This window comes from Anser cygnoides, chromosome 2 (assembly GCF_040182565.1).
Source record: "Anser cygnoides isolate HZ-2024a breed goose chromosome 2, Taihu_goose_T2T_genome, whole genome shotgun sequence".
In the NCBI taxonomy this organism is placed as follows: Eukaryota; Metazoa; Chordata; class Aves; order Anseriformes; family Anatidae; genus Anser; species Anser cygnoides.
Window position 1 is genome coordinate 54,832,955 of NC_089874.1, and position 17,353 is coordinate 54,850,307.

General features: G+C 39.8%; 1 protein-coding gene and 1 long non-coding RNA gene across 4 annotated transcripts in view; one reads left to right on the top strand and one right to left on the bottom strand.

Moving 5' to 3' along the window:
• Positions 1 to 2,133: 2,133 nt before the first annotated feature.
• On the bottom strand, positions 2,134 to 15,513 carry LOC106041726 (uncharacterized). Its single transcript, XR_010829315.1, has 3 exons — positions 11,228 to 15,513; positions 9,515 to 9,653; positions 2,134 to 3,287 (listed from the first exon to the last, which is right to left on the bottom strand). It is a non-coding gene; the product is annotated as an uncharacterized lncRNA (long non-coding RNA).
• A 103-nt stretch (positions 15,514 to 15,616) lies between these two features.
• The window catches only part of CAP2 (cyclase associated actin cytoskeleton regulatory protein 2), a 65,195-nt gene continuing 63,458 nt past the window's right edge, over positions 15,617 to 17,353 (top strand). Inside the window, exons 1-2 of one of the 3 annotated variants that reach the window (XM_066992105.1) lie at positions 15,816 to 15,833; positions 15,887 to 15,924. The gene's annotated coding sequence lies outside the window, so the exon portion shown is untranslated. Of the gene's footprint in view, positions 15,749 to 15,815; positions 15,834 to 15,872; positions 15,925 to 17,353 lie in introns of those variants that run through there. The other 2 variants (XM_066992104.1, XM_048057881.2) reach the window with 2 other exon arrangements.

The following is a 17,353-nucleotide window of genomic DNA, read 5'->3' on the forward strand; positions in this document are numbered from 1 at the left end:
GGGACAGCGACAGGACCCGAGGGAACGGCATGGGGCTGGGACAGGGGAGGGTCAGGCTGGGTGTTGGGGAAAGGTTCTGCACCCAGAGGTGGTTGGGCACTGGGACAGGCTCCCCGGGGAAGCGGTCATGACACCGAGCCTGCCAGAGTTCAAGAAGCGTTTGGACAATGCTCTCAGACACATGGTCAGATTTTGGGGTGGTCCCCTGGGGACCCAGGAGTTGGACTTCATGATCCTTGTGGGTCCCTTCCAACTCAGGATATTCTGTGATTCTAGCTTTGTTTTATTACATGTAAAAAGTTTTCCACTGTTTTTTTGTTTGCTTTTGAAGAGAAATATAAGACAGGGATTGCCAGATTTTGCATCTCTGATTAAAATTGAACTAAGTCCTGAAGATAGTTCATAGAGACTATCATAAAAGCAATACAGCAACACAATAAATTACGAATGTATTTTATCAGCAGCAATAGTACTCTGTTGCTAATTCACAGAACAATCTCTTGCAGCCTGAAAGATATAAATTTAGATTACGATATCAGAGATTGTCAGTAAGGAATATTAGTAAGAATAGCCTGCATTTAAATAGACCATTTGAAACCACTGGAGGAAAATGTTCAAGATACATTTTAACTAGTTTCCATTTCAGAAGGATCAAGATGGATTTACTTTGTGAAAATTTGTAATTGAAATTATCAAAATATGTCTTTTGTAAAGAGTGGCATCTCCTGTAAATAGTTCATTAAAGAAGGAAAAACTGTCTAAGCAGAGATGAAAATGGAAGGAATATCTTCCACCACATTTCTCCTTGTTTGAAATGATGTTTTCTCTGAAAAAAAAAAAATCCTTACAGCAAAATTGCATAAGTATGTAGTCCATTTAAATGTTCATCTACAAGGGTGAATGAAGTGCACAAGGTCTTCTAAAGGCTTGGAGGGAAGGACTATTATTTTTGTTTAGATTAGTTTTCAACATTCATCTTCCAATAAATCTAGTGTCAGCATCTAGTTAACTGAGCTGACACTGTGTAGATGCTGTACAATGTTTATATTACATGTGGTACATATTTCCATGTTGCTTTTGCAAATGAACATTTGTAACTCTAAAAGTCACACACTGTAAGTGAAGAACAGATGTCACAGACTTGAATCCCTATCATTGAACACTAAGGTATGAGAGAATGGGAGGAATTAACCAAATATAGTAAACAATTTCACATAATTGCATATTGAATTTTATCTCATATATGCTATGGAATACCAAACACATATGTAACACATTTATTTTATGCATAAAACACAAGTATTTTTTGCATATTGGGTATCTTCTTTTCATCAACAAATTATTTTAGTGTTGAGACAAAATTGTCTATTTTCACTTGTGCACACTTCAATGAACACAGCTGTCTAAAAGCCTTTCCCTACACAGAATTTCCTACAACATTTCTACTGTGTTACACAATCATGGACTCATCCAGATTGGAAAAGACCTTCAAAATCACCAAGTCCAATCATCAACCTGACCTACCAATTCCCATCGCTAAACTGTGACCCTTAGTGCCATGTCTACACGCCTCTCAAATACCTCCAGGGATGAGGACTCCACCACTTCCCGGGGCAGCCCATTCCAATGCTGATATACTGTGCAACACCCTCTCTGTGAAGGTGTTGCACAGTTTATCAGTTCTTTAATGAGGATTTTTGCTCACTGCAGTGTGAATAAATGTGCATGCATCTGCATGTTGGTTAAAAGCCAGACAACGCATGGAATGTAAAAGATGCACTCACCACGGAACAAACATAGGTGTGGTACCACAAAGCTGCAAACCCAAACACCTCAGAGGACTGTGTAGAGGAGGGGACTTTCAAATAAGTTTAGTATCAGTCGGTCATATTTTATCCTTTTGTAGCTTTCACTGAGTTTGTCCAATGACATTGTGTGGTGGGTGCTCTTGTAAAAAAAAAAAAAAAAGAAAAAAAAAGAAAAAAAGCTAGAAAAATACAGATATTAGTTCATGTTTTAAGAGACGTACAGATTATATAAATTCTTTCAAAATACTTGAGTGATGAGCTGGAATTATTGCAGTTTTAATGGTCATTTTTACCTAGTTAAGACAGTGGACCAATACTGAATGTCTATTAAATGACTGTTATGCAGACAAAATAAGGCAGCAGGCTTTTTATAAGTCAGTAGTCATGGCAAAGGTGGGTTATTTAAAAAGTTGTGGAAAATGTTTTAAAAGTTATTGCATATAAACAAAATGATTGTTAGAAAGTCTCAGTTCTTCATAAAGCTGTACCAGAATTTTACAGCCTGAGAATCAAGGATCGTGCTGTAACGTCCAACATTCCCTCCGTTATTCAAACGCCGCACTTGTGTGAATACGAGCATTAGGCTATGCATCATTACTAGTCTCCTTCCTCTTTTTAGGACAGCACCCCAAGTGTCCTGTCAGTAGGTACAACCCATAGAGACGACCAAATGTTTGCTGCTACAACACACCCACGGAGCTGGTAACGGGCAATCCCATTTTATCCCACACACCACCAGCCAAAATAGCCAGTAGTGCTGCCAGACTCAAAATACCTCACTATGTCCTTTTGATAATACCAAAGGACAGGAGGCCCACAAATTCAGATCCGTCACCCTTCTGAAACAGACGGAACTCACTGGGAAAAGTATCATAAAACAAGTGAAGAGCCAATTGTATCATAAAACTTGATTTGAGCCAGTTGAGCCAGCTCTATCATAAAACAACTGAAGAGCCAACTGGCATGTATTCCACTGCTTTTTCACCATTGATGTGAGCTTTACTCACTACCTGTATAGACTACCTGTATAGCTACTGATACATAGGTTTGATAGCAAGTTATTTCATAAAGCACGTAACAAGTTCTAAATACATCCATTTGTGCTGAGCTGTAACACTGCAAAGCTATCTGAATGCAGAGCCCACAGCATGACAGGTATGACTGAGGCTCTCAAGTGCAAGTTATTCTTATAAAGCCCAATGCAAAGTTCAACAACTGAGCTTTTGATCCACAGCATTTGGTCTGTGACTCACGCAGGAATTTGACACATTCAGACTTTGCTGTAAGTATCTTGACAGAGGCTTCCTATGTGGTTAATGAAAAATTAATAGAATAACATCTTGCACTCAGATCAGTCCATGGCTCACCGATGCCTACCAGCACAGCCTCAGAGCCCCTGCTTCCCAATGGCACATCTGTGTCCAGCATCTGAATTGTGTGTCTACTGGGGAGGCTTTGTGGGCATGACTGGACAATGACCTGACAATATACAATATAGAAGCCGCTGTTGATTGTCATATATTTTTGCTACAGTCACATAAATAAAGTTTTAAATCATTAACAGCGTGCACATTTCTAGTTGGAGATTATATTTCAAATAATTCAAACAATTGCATGAATGCTGTGACAGACATGTAGCAGCTATAAATCAGCTGATCTCTAAAGCTTTCTGTACAGGTCTGGTGACCTAGAAGAACTGAGAATCTGACCTGAAACATTTAATAGGTAAAAATAATTGTTACAAATAAGAGTCTACTTCAAAAATATTAAGAGAAATATTTATATCACAGTCTCCAAAAATATATTAGCTGATTAATACTACCCAAAGACATAATCCTTGCCCTAAACAGGTAACAACCTCATCTAGAGATAAAGGAAAGAAGGGAAAAATACAATAGCAGAGAAGTTTAATACAGTACTATCTTCAAATTCTGCAGTGTTTTCAATATTAACGATGATTTATCTCACAAACAGAAGTTTGAAGAGGATGGGAAGAACACATTTGTTCTGGCCCAAATTTAATTTTTAGTTAAAATCAAAAAGCCCCAAGCCACTGTCAAAGCAAAACTGCCACCCAAAGCCATCCCCAACTGACAAAACAATCTGTGATTGTATTTAAAATACCTAGTGGGTGGCCTGTCCAGATTTTGTACCACAAAAAAATGGCCCCCAGACACAAAGGAAGTAAAAAACATGCTCAGAAAATCTTTGGCACGGGAAACAATTATGTAGCAATAATGAGGTGGCAGTAATGAGGTTGGGTTTTGATCCCAAGCTAATTCAAACACTTGGAAGAGGTACCAAAATGTACCAATATACCAAATAAGTCCCACTCCCCTTTCAACTTTGAGAGAAGAAAAGAAAGAAGGAAGGGAAGGAAGGGAAGGAAGGGAAGGAAGGGAAGGAAGGGAAGGAAGGGAAGGAAGGGAAGGAAGGGAAGGAAGGGAAGGAAGGGAAGGAAGGGAAGGAAGGGAAGGAAGGGAAGGAAGGGAAGGAAGGGAAGGAAGGGAAGGAAGGGAAGGAAGGGAAGGAAGGGAAGGAAGAAATGGGAGAGTAAGTTTTTACAGAATTAAGTCCTATGAATTAATTAGGAAATCTGCATTAAAATTGTAAAAATTTGAAGATAATGTAGAGGGAGCCACAGGATGAATTGTAAGCACTTTCAATTCTACATTTACTTCCATTGTATTGAAATCACTCTTATTTAGTCTGAAGCTCCATTCAACAAACAAATTGTGCCTGAAACAACAAAAAGTAGCTTGGCCAAGTTTCCTAACAGATCTGCGGATAAGACCACAAAACACTAGGCTACAGGGAAAAGCAGTCGACTTGGCAAGTCTGCATGTGGCATGCTGACCTTTTTTTCAGAAAAGGTCACCAGAGAGTCAGGTTCCTGAACTTCCCAGGGATTCTGCAGCTCTAAAGCTAGGGGTGTTCCAGACTATAGCATCATGACAGCCTAAAGCAAAATGAATTAATAAGTCATTTTTTTAGTTCCCACAAAACCTTTTCAGGAGTCTAGGAGCGATCAGGAGTGGTATCAGTCCAGTTCTCAGTGGTCAGCAACTGTGAGCATTGCTGAAAGCCTCAGAAAGAGCACATAAAAGCAGGTGCACTTGGGTGAAAGGCTGCACGTTTTGGGGTTTATGGGAGGAGGTCTGACTGTCTGTTGTCTGCTCTGAGCATAACTAAGAGAGTGTGGCTTACAGTGTTATCAAGCAGCTCTCTTTGCCACATTCAATGCACTTGAAAAGAAAAAAAAATAGTCTGTGATTTTTTTAACAAGTATTTTTAGTGGAATAAAAGCACACTATACACCTCCAACTGCAGGAAGCAAGTGCTAAGCCATGACAGGTTATAATAAATTGATTTGCTAAACAAGCAAATAGAAACCCTTGAGTTCCACAGCACTTTAAGCAATGGAATGACAGACTGAAACAGGTTTAACCCTGATACTAGGTTAAATCTTAAATTATGTGTGCAAAGTCTTTCGGTTTTTCAGGGTGTGGCTCACATACAGAATGGTAAAACCAGTTTTTAAAGAGGAAAAACTCAGAGTAATGATTTTAAAGAATCATAGAATAACTCAGATACAGAGCTGTAGATGACATAAATCATATTATTATTAATTTCAAAGGAGCTATAGTTGCTGCACTGTTGAACTTTCTGATGAAATTATGTTAAAATTTGTAAAATGTGCTTTTATTTTATCAATGTTATATATTTTTAGATATAGCTCCCTGGTTTCATGTTTTTAGGTTACATCAGGAAAAAAAATTAGATTTAAATAAGGCAGAAGGAACTGCATGAAAGGACTCCCTTGCTGAAATTAAGAAGATAAGCAAAAATAGGGGGGTTGGGCTAGATGATCTCCAGAGGTCCCTTCCAATATGACCAATTCTGTTATTCAGTAACAGATATTTATACATACATTATGTATCATATATCATATGATATACACTATATAATTTACATTGTGTCTATCATGTAAATAAAGGGAAGTTAAAGAAAAACTAAACTGATTATTTGCTTTAAATAGATGTCCAAACTGAAAAAGTATTAGCAAAGAAAAACAGTAAAAGAGAAAAAGAGAAATTTCTAAGAGATATTTTAATGACACACTGCAATTCAATGCGTATAACGACAACAGAGATGAAACCATTATGACTACTAGTACTGCAATCCTTATACAAACCAGATCACTCATATGTGAAGCATCATATACATGTCATATACATGACAAACCAGTTGCAATACAATACTGCTTCACTTGTTCTTATCATTCTGCACGTAATCACACCTCTCCAGCTAGTCTGATGTCCATCAATACTGCATAAGGGGAGCTAGAAGTGCACCCCTAGCACCCAAAAATGTTTTTTAAAAAAAAGAGGGAATGTGATTGCTTTTCAACCAAGTATTAACACCAGGCAGAACTTTCTGCTGCCATACAGAAACTGAATAATCATGCCCTGTGCAGGTGGAGCGTGGGAGGTGAAATCCACAGGCAGTGAATGAGGTGGCAGGGCAAGACACATACCCACCCACACAGCAGCTGCACCAGTCAATACCCCCAATATCGGAAGGAGACGAGCTTTCTTCAGAGGTAAGCTGATTCAGCTGCACAAGGGCTTTAGGAGGTTCTTGCTGACATTTTTGCTAATTATTTGCTGAATTACAGCTATCTCCTATCAAATAAGGGTAGCAGCTCGGCTGACTTCAGCTGGAACAGGAGTAGGCCCATAAGGACTGCCACCTGCTCTTTCAAATCAATGGCTAAACTTGTGTTGACTTCAATCATCCTGGAACAAACAGACCTTTAAACCTGGAGCTCTCCCTTAAAAAAAAACAACGGACTAAAGTCAGCAGGTGTTTTGCTCAGAAAGGTTCCTGTATGAACTTCCAATTTCTAAAAACAGCCCCAGGACAGATAAAACTGCATTGGCACTGGCAATCTTCTACTTAGTGTCTATACTGAGATGCATTCTTGTAAGAGTAAGAGACTTGAACGTCTGTGAGGATCTGAGCCTTCATTCGTTATCCTCTTCCTGGTCAATATTAGGAAACGTGAATATGTAGATACGTACTTTAACTCACACATGAAGCTAATTGTTCTCATGCTCTTATTTTTTGGCATTCAGCCAACAGCCAGATACGCATTGTAACTATGAATCTAAGTTTTGTTTGTATTCTTTACAAAATTAATATTTACATATCTGAAAATGAAGAAATTAAATAGGAAGTGATTGATGTCCTAGAACCAATATCCAAAATGTCAACAGGAGAGTGAAAAATAAAGTAACTAGTGAAAGCAAACAAATAATAGGCCCTTCTGTTCTGCTTTTGTTAATTGCTTTTTTTTTTTTTTTTGTTAATCTGCTTTTTGTCAGGGACCACACAAGATATGCAACCTTTTGGCTGGGGACGTGTATCACAATAAAAATCAGGACAACCACTCAACAAACCAACCTTGAACAAACCCCCTATGTGGAACATCAGTTTCTCTTCCAATTTTGTTTAATAACACTGAAAACAAAAAAGATTTAAGGAAGATCTGCTAGTGAGGATTCCTGGGAAAGCTACACTACAGAAATATTTCAACTTTTGAAAGGTTACCACATTAACACTGGTGAACCATTATAGCTATTGATGGATGACTGGGAAGAAGGAATTATATGCGTTGCTCACCAGAACTGATGATGGAGATCAGCCTATGGTTCCAAGTATGTTAATGTGAGAACCCTCTTCTCTTTTGTTTCCCTAAAAGATTTCACTCTATTGTTTCTCCAGTGTATTTTATTTTCCTTTTGTTAAGTGCTATACAAGAGAACTCTCAACAAACTGTCGACAAAATGCAACCCAAGGTCCCCCAGTGCGGCTCATAACTTTTCTTATCCCTGAGGTACATACACAGGAGATCACAGAAGCCACAGTCAAACCACTCAATCAAGCTGATAGGTTTGGCTGATTATTACAGGTGGAATGAAGCTAGTGGCTGGAAGAGGCTGACATTTCAGGATTGGTCAGCTCAGATGCAAGCAACAACATTTTATATACTGTGGGGTCAATATGCGCCTTTAATGCTGGTTTGACTTTTTAAGTAATACTTCCTTCATGGCGATATACAACTGTTTTGGTTAATACCCTGTAATGTTTTATAAGCGCAACAAGACACACAGCATTGAAACAACACTACATAAGCTGCAACGCCTGAGTTTATCTTATACTGGGAAATGACTTGGAGCTGCTTACAACACATGCATAACTGTAAATCTAATGGAAGACCTTAAAAGTGCTTTTGGGCCACAGATTCTTTATGAAGATGTTTCTGGTTTCTTTCTTTTACATTGAAAATTTTTACTTTTTATCCTAGAAGGATATGTGGGATGTTGGATAAAATGATCTTTTTATTAACTATTATTATTTGGTTGTTTCACAATATTATAAATGGTATTTTATTTACTGCTGAATTTATATTGTGTTCTAAGCAGTTTTGTTTTCCTTCAAATCTTAGTATACTGTCAGCCATATTAGCTGATATTGAAATATCAAATCTTCATTGTATTTCTCTCATGCTCATTTTTTCATACTTAGGGATAAGCCAGGGCCAGTTCTAAGTTACAATAGTGGAAATTTATATAGAACCAACGGTATTGTTTCAGAGTTACTGATATAACTGAACCAGAATCTAAGCTGAAGTTCTTATTTACACCAACACTTTATATATTTTTAATGATCATGATCTAATTCATAAATCAGCTTTAGAGTGATGTTTTCCTTTCTTTTCCTTTAGGAAGATATAAGAATGTCATGTTTGATGGGGGGATTAAAAGAGAACTCCAAGATGAATTATTCAGGAGAGCAAACAATATTCTTCTTGAAAGAAAATGATAGCTTCTAGAAATATGGTGCAGTATGTACAGAGCCCAAGTAAATACAGTGAAGCAAGAAAATAAAAATGAAATAAATAACTGGTTTTGAAACAAAAAGATTGTTTCTCATACCTAAATCATTGGCCCACATTTATTCAAGTGAAACATCAACCTGGAAATGTAGGGTGAAGTGCTGATCCCGTTAGTCACTGGCAAAACACTCACTGACTTGAGGGGGAACAGGATTTCACCCCAGCAGTGTGAATTATTTACAGTTCTTTCTAATCCATTTTAGGCATCAAACTTATATATGCTGTTTTCCTTTTCTTTGCTCCTCCTTCCCTTCTTGGAAAAAAAATAAAAAATAAGTAGACTGGAAAACAATCTGGCTAAAAAGGCAAAAATTGTTTTTGGCTTTATATTTGTTCCTCTATTTTCATAGCAGAAGTTAATTCATAGATTACGGTAATTCAAAAAGTAAGGGAAAAAAGCCAGCCATTGTACAAAGTATATCAGGCTAAGGTCCTTATAAAATTAAAAGCCCTTCTAAATTCAACAGAAGAAATAATTCTGCAACAGCTGAATAAGAAAAGCATACATTGAGAAGGACAGATTTCAGAAAAGGTGGCTGTTCTCAAGAAGCTCTCAGAGTACTGCAAAATAAAAGGGTGGCTCTCCATTTGCCATGGAGAAGGTGAAAAGTAGGGTAAATGACTCTGCTAGGCACTTTGCTGCTGTGCCTGATCAGCAACTTGTACCTAATCTAGGCAGTCATCTTTTGTAAAATAATAATTTACGCTGACAAAACTGCATATTAATATAAGTAATGTACTGTACCTAGGGATCCATGCCAGCTGTCTCATTTTCCAGGAGGATGTAAAACTGAGATATCCTCAGTCTTCCAAGTCCGTGGTTGAGGGAGAGGTTGAAGGAGCAGAAGAAAATTCACACTGCTGTCACTCCTGGCATTCCACTTCTGTATTGGAAAAGCATAAAACACCTCAGTACCTTTCAAGAATAAATCACAGATTTCAGAGACTGACATTCAGAACTTCGCCTCTACCTTCTATATTAGGATTAGTAAGCATACTAAGCCTTGACAAAGCCAAGCATGGTGTAAATAGTGAGGTAAAGGTCTTTATTTTCTAGCAGAGTGAACTGTTCTAATGGGGGGACTGAGTGGCTATCTCACTTTCCCCCACTTCTCACCCACCCAGAGCAAAGGAGCTTGGAGATGGACAAAACCAGCTAAATACACTGTTGGTAGAAGGGAGTAGCAAATGTTACTCAGCAGCAAATTAACTATAGTTAATTTGAGATAAAGAACAAAGGAATTCTGTCTCTAAGGGGGCTTCTCTGACACACACGTCCTCTCTTATGAACTACTCACTGAATAAGGACACAGTCTAGTAAAGTGTTTGGAACAACACTAAATAATACCTGTCAGAATACACATCTAGTTACCTGCTCACATTGCTGTTTGATTTCCTGTGTTCTGTTTGTAAAAATTATAACCAAGTTCTCAATTCATGTGATTTTACCACGTATTTTGCATGACTTGCTGTTTTACTTAAAGCATCATTTCCTAGAATCTGGTGATTTGACATAATGAAGTCAAATAAAAATTAAGTTTCTAGCCCAGTGGTTATACAGTAGGCCTTGGATTCATGACTTGGTTATTCCTCCAAACTCAGAAACAGCAACAAAAAGAATCTCAAATATCCCCACCTCTTTAGAAAGTCTGTAATTTTTTTCTGTGTCTGGATTTTTTAATACTTCTACTATACAGACTGTCTGGGCTTTCTTATTCAAGAACATTGATCTCAGGGAATCATTCCAGGACAAATTTTAGAGCTGGCCCTATGCTTTCTATCTCTAGGGACTGAAAAAAAGTATTTGTAATCTGGATTTCCTACGGAAAAAATAAGCTAGCAGATAATAAGCAATATTCAGCAATAAGCTGAAATAGTTCTTACTAAACACTAGATTGGGGATTTAAATTGTTAGTAAAACTGCATTAAGAGGACTAATGCATTTCACGGATGATGTAGAAGCAGCAAGTCTAGACAATGCCTGATCACAACATTGGTGCTATCATATGCATGGTGAAGTAAAGAGACAGAGTGGGAGACAAATGTGAAAGACTAGTAAGACAAATGTGAAAGATCTAGTAAGAAAAAACTGCAGCTGCAAGAAAACAGATTAAAACACCAAATTTTCATGCCTGACCCATTTGCAAGTCCTGAAGGGGACTGGAACTCCTGAGGATGCTGAGACACTTTGGATGAGCCAAAGCAGCTGTGGCACGAAGAAGGTCAGGAAACATTTTTGGTAGTTTTTGACTTTCAGCAATATCTGGGTGCACTTGCATTTTCCTCAGAGATGGCTGGATTACCAAGCACTGACAATGACGAGGTCAAGCTGCAACTATCCTACCAAGATGCTTCACAGCTCATTTCTGGGGCTGGCACGGTGTCCCAGCACCATGGTGAAGCTGTCCTGAAACCCAAAGCAGAACCGTATATTCAACTACAAAGCTTAACGCAGTACCTCGCTCTGTTTAGTGGCACTGATGCATAGCCAGAGGACACTGCTGGTCTTTCAGAGGATCCCATGAGGCCTAGATGGAAAGAAACAACTAAGAAGCTCGAGCAGAAATGCTAGTGATTCTAAAATGGGAAAATTACCATTGACCAATGAGTGAGACTTTGCCAATCAGTATGCTCCTTCCATAGTTTTCATATGTGACAAAAGAGTAGTTGCAGGTGATGTAATGCTGCATTCACACACCTGCTCTTTCCTTCCTCTGATTCTCAGTTAAATCACCCTCCTAAAAAGTATTCCTTACAAATTTCTGCTTGTAATTAAAATCATGAAACTTCACTTGAAATCTGTATCAAAACCTAGCACTGTTTAAAACAGGATTTTAAGCAGTACCACAGAAGCCTATATCTCATGATAATAAATAGATAGGGCAGTGTAAATACGTAGCAGAATTGGAGCCCAAGCTTATGATACTCACTGAGTAGCTTTCCCAATAGAACAGCTCCATAGAAATGAATTAAAACATCAAATTGCCATTAGAGAAAATAGTCACAAAGATTAGTATTTGTGAGATCAGGACGTTTTCCCCTTGGATTCAGCAAAGCCCCTAAACATTTACAGAATTATAAACAAGTGAGTAATTCCATCCCTGTGCTACAAGCTGCTCAAAAACAACTGGAATGCCTAAGTGCTCTGCTACACAGGGATGCTGTTACTCACATATTTAGTGATAAGCACGTGCTTCTTATTTAACTTTTTATGTTGCCATGCCTAAAGAGAAGCATCTGTCTAATTAATGTACAGTTACGAGAGTCCACACCCCCAGATCTTACTGTATAAAAGACAAGAGAATACAAAGAAGAGACAAAAGCAGTACAGTGACAACTTATCAGCCAAATGTAATTTGAATCTGCCTTAATCTTATTTTTAGGTAGTCTGATTAGATGATGACATATTCAGCCTTATTTCACACTAGCAAGAGAGGAGAGAGTCCACTTTTTTGGCAGAATCTTTCTTTTCTTTTCTTTTCTTTTTTTTTTTTTTTTCTGCGTGTCTTGATGCTGGATCTGTACAAGATACCCACAAAGCATTCCTCACTGATCCATTTAGTTAATCAACTGTGTGCTGTTTTTCAAATTCTGAAGACTAAACTGTAGATTTGGTAAGCAAAGGACATCCTGAGAAGTACTGAATGCACTCAAATATTACTTAAGCAGATCTATCAAGTGACACTACCAAGATTTCCACAAAATATTCCAATTTGTTTTCACCTCAATATGTCCTTATGCAATTTTACTTCATATTATTTTTTCTGCATTGCCCCAGCAAAGATAGATCTCATTAAATCAAGGAAATGAGCAACAACATTTGTGTTTTTCTCCAAACTCATCTATGAATCATTTAGGTGCAACAGGGATATCTAACAACCATATATATTCAAAGTCCATTTTCAACAAATACTGAGAAGGTAGGCACTTTCAACAGTTTTATTCTGTGTAAAAACATGCCTGTAAATAAAATATGCACCAGATTATTTTCTTCTAAGTAGGTTACAATTCTGTCATTCTATAGAGATTTTGATAGCCTATCTCTACAGCAGCTTCTGACAAGCACTTTGGAATCCCCACGCAACTTCAGAAATGCATTCTTCTATAAAAGGCAATAAAATATACCAGCCTTGGCACAGATTGTCTGCAGCAGCAAAGTTAAAAAGTAAAATGAAAAAAAAGTTATATTAAATGCCATACACTATACTCCATGACACACTATATTTCAATTGGATATCTTCCAGCAAGAGGGCTTTTAGTATAGACACTTTTTGTATAAGAGCTCCTTAGAATTTCAGGAGGAGTTTGGCATAAATTAGTATCATATATGTATATTTCTGGGATTAATACATTTTTGTCTACATTTTTAAAAGACTGAATGTTTCAATCCTGAAGTTGGTGATCCTTTCCCTGCCAAAGAAGTATACAAATAATAACCTTTACCAATTTATGTTGCAAATACTGGCATTAATATATTTTCTACATATAAATCTAAGCCATTATACGAATGCATTGTTAGACTGAAAGAAAAGTACTCAGCACTGGAATCTGATATTCTAGGCTTTCCTTGCTGAGTGTTGTACTTGATGTCAACACCAAGCAGTTTCAAAACAGATTTTTTATTGCTGTCCAAGCTTTTTTTTTTCTTTTTTTTTTTTTTCTGGATGTTTTAGAACAATAGCATGTCATCTACTCAATATTTTTACACATTCAGTGTTTTGGAAAGTCCAAAATTTGTACATCTCTCATTTCTTTCTTCTCTTTAGGGGGCTGTTGTTAGGCCTGAGTTAATACTACAAAGTTCTTTATAGAACAACTGCCTTTTGAGATTGACCTTATTTATATAGAAATTGAAGTGGGCAACGCTCTCTTCTCTAATACCATGTTTTCAGGATCTACATCTTACATCTCTCCTTGCGACTGTGTTTCCTCTGTATTATGAGGTCATTTTACAATTACAGAAGCTCCTGCTTTTCCCTTCTTGCTGAATTTATTACTTCTTATGTTCCCTTTACCTTAGTCTTAGCCTTTGACATTTGCCAGCATTCCCCTGGGGAAGTGAAAAGAGCAAAAGAACTTGATTGTTTGGTGTAGCTCCTATGCTTGAAGAAAGCACTAGAAGTCAGGAGGGAAGATGTGCTACAGGGAATTTACTTTAAATATGCAGGGCATTTGCCAGTTTGGTAGCCTCATAAACAGTTCCATGCAAAGAAAATGCCCAGTTGTTTTCCCCTCCTTTTTATGTGCCTGTGATGTGGAAGAATGATGTAGAGTGCTTGACTGTGCTCTTACAATACGAACTTCTAAAACTTTTCTTAAGTTAATGACATTACATTTTCCTCAAATTAAATTGGTATTCTGCAGAAATCAGAAATCATGGTAAATCTGCATTTACCATCCCAAACTTTCTGTTTATGACACTGACACAACACAGGTGTTGGGATGCTTTTTTTCTCTGAGTACTACGGAATACGGACCTTGGGCTTTAATTCAGTCATTCCAGTGTTTCTTTATCCTTTTGGGTTTCCTTTCCAGAAGGAGATCCCTGGGCTTGTTTATTGCTTCTCTTAAGTAGTTTCTGTGTTCTGTGCATTTCTGCAATCAGGTCTTCAGTTCCTGTGCTGTTCTGTTGATTTTGTCTGAATTTCTATACATGCCAAGGAGAAGTAATTCCTTTTACTGCATGCAAGAGGCTGCAGCACCAATTTCTTCCAAGTTCTAACGCCAGTTACATTGTCCACACTAGTGAATTTTGATCCTAGATTGATCCTTGTCCTCAGCTTGCTTTTGCTTATCACTTTCTGCTCATCTCATTTCTGTACTGATATACTGAGGTCTGTGAATTGCTATGGCTATGGTGTCCTTGTTAAAATACAATTTTCTTCATTCCCTGTTTCACAGATGCATAATTAGAACAAATGCTTATATTTCATATTTTACAGTGTTGTTGTCAAGTCATCATAAGTGAAACGTACTTTTTTCTAAAATAAACTATGTATTTAACAGAGAAAATTGCCACCAATTTTTACATAGCCACATGGTTGACTTGGGAAAATGCATGTGGTCTTTTTTTTAAATTATTGACTAATGAGTCCTTTTCCATTGCAAGAATGAACAGTTTCTTTAAAGCCTGTGAATTCATGGTCTTCTCCCCAGACTTCTGTGCAGAAAGTCAGGTCAGCAGTACTTGGAGGTGAAGCAGATTTCAGGTGGATGATCAGACGGCCCTTGGGACGGTGTGGTGATAAGCACCACATAATTGCAAAACCCATCAACTTCCATTTGGCTGGGGTAGGGACTAGCATGAAGCCCACAGAGCCTGACGAATGAGGCCTAGGCACGGAGAAGCCCTGATTTTGTGGCTGTACCGAAGATGGCAGTCACCCCACTTGGGCTGGCCCAATTTAGTCAGGTTTGGATTGTCTCGGTGCACGCCTGGCTTGCCATGCGAGGGGTTTGCCTGCAGACAGCACTTCGCATGCTGGCCCCGCTCTCCTTCCCCAGTGCTGGCCAGGCCTGCGTGGCATGGCGCATGGGCTTCCCGCTTGCCCAAGCTGTGCCAGGTGGGCAAGTGGGGCTGCTGCACCAGGGGCCGTGGGTGCCCCTAGCCGGGGTGCCCCCAGGTGGGGTGCCCCTACCCGGGGTGTCTGTGCCTGCTCCTCCGTGATGCTGCACCGCTGCCATTTCCTCGCAGGCGCTGCGCCGCCGCCGAGAGACACCTCTGCTTTTCCCTCTCCCTCCATTTTCACACTCCACCCACTTTTTGCTTTCTTTCTCCATCTCTGTCACCGTCTCTCCCTCTGGACCTGTCTTTATTTGGCACTCCCGGAAGCCGCTGGGCATTTCTGTCGTTGCCTGCCCGGGCAGCTGATGTGCCTGACTGACACCGGCTCCCGCGGAGGACGAGGAGGAGGAGGAGAAGGAGGAGGAGAAGAAGGAGGAGGAGGAGGAGGAGGAGGGAGAGCAGCGGCGAGGAGAGGCGAGGCGAGACGAGGCGAGGGAGGGGGGAGCGAGTGGCCGGCCACGGATTGTCATTGCAGAGAGGAGGGGGAAAAAAAAAAAAAGAGAGAGAGAGAGAGAGAGAGAGAGAGAGAGAGAGAGAGAGAGAGAGAGAGAGAGAGAGAGAGAGAGAGGCTGCACGGGTCATCAAAACAGGTAATTGAAGAGCAGGGAGGGGCGGGATGCGGGGAGCAGCCCGGCCTCCCCGGGGGCTGTGGGTGCGCTCCCGGCGCGGAGGGGCCGGGCGGCGGCGGACATTTTGTGGGGCGAGGAGGGGACGCCCCGGGGCTGCGGCCGGGCGCGGGGCTGGGGCAGCGCCCTCGGCCCCCGCGGGAGAGGCCTCGGCGGTGCCTCCGGCTCGGGCCCGAGCAGGCACAGCGAAGTAATGGCAGGGCGACAAAACGGCAAGGCAAACGGCAGTGCCGCTCCGGGGGTGTGCCCAGACTCCTTGGTCTTTGGGCAGCCTTGGGGGGCTCCCTGAGGGGTGCGGGTGGCGGCCCCTCAGCCCCCAGCCCGAGCCCCGAGCTCGCTGTCAGGTTGTCGAAACGCCCCTCTGCTCGTTCGTGTAGACCCGGCTGTGTCAAGTGATGCCGGTCTTGAACTCTCCTCGTCAGCGTAAGGTGATCTAATTTTGGTTGAGGCAGCTGGCGAGCTGGGCTCCGAAGTGCTTGCTCCTTGCACGCCTAAAGCCGGAGGTATGTGTTGGAGGTGGCGAGGGAGTTAGCCCGCTGAGGAGCACCCAGGCTTAGCTCTGAGGAAAGCATGGAGTTAAACAGCATCTTAGGGAGAAAGATCCGAAGAAATAATATATATACACTTATATTCATATATATATATGTATAAGGGATTCTGCAAATACAGAAGGACGTTCTGGGGGAGCAGGAGGAAGACAGAAATGAAGAATTGTGAAGCTGAGATGCTGCATTTTGCAATAAGTTGACGTTTGAAAGGAGTACTCCCCCAGAGGCTCAGCCAGCACAAAGCCAAGAAGAACTTGTTGTGACCCCACCTAAAAATGTAAAATCTGTCTTTTGCTTTGAGGATTGCTAGTGATCTGTATCTTAGCATTACGGGATCAACAGTGATGATTTTCATCATGTAAAACTCAGATTTCATAATGAGTAGGGGCAATCTTAAAAACAAAGACCATCTGGGAAAAAAAGGTGTCTTTATATGCATTACCGAAGTGTGGTTATTATCATATGATGGAAAATATTTTCAGGAAAAAAAAAATCCTACGTAGAGGCCAGTCCATTGGGAAATAATTTGAAGGAGTCTGTTTTTCAGAGGAGCAGGGTGGGATCAATACTTCAGATTTTAATTATTTTTTTCTAAGTCTGACAAATGTGGCAATGGTTGATGGACTATTGTGTTTCATTGTTCTGTGAAACAGCAGTCAGAAAACTAGGCCTATTTCAGAAATGTAACTTTAAAAATTATTTAGAATAGGAAAAGCGTTAGAATGAGTTGAAACTCAATACAGTATTCTCAAAGCTGCCCTTTTAAGACTTTACTGATAGTTAGCTTTCCCAATTTTATGAAAATTTAATCCTGTAATTTCCTTTTAATTGCTTACTATGCAAAT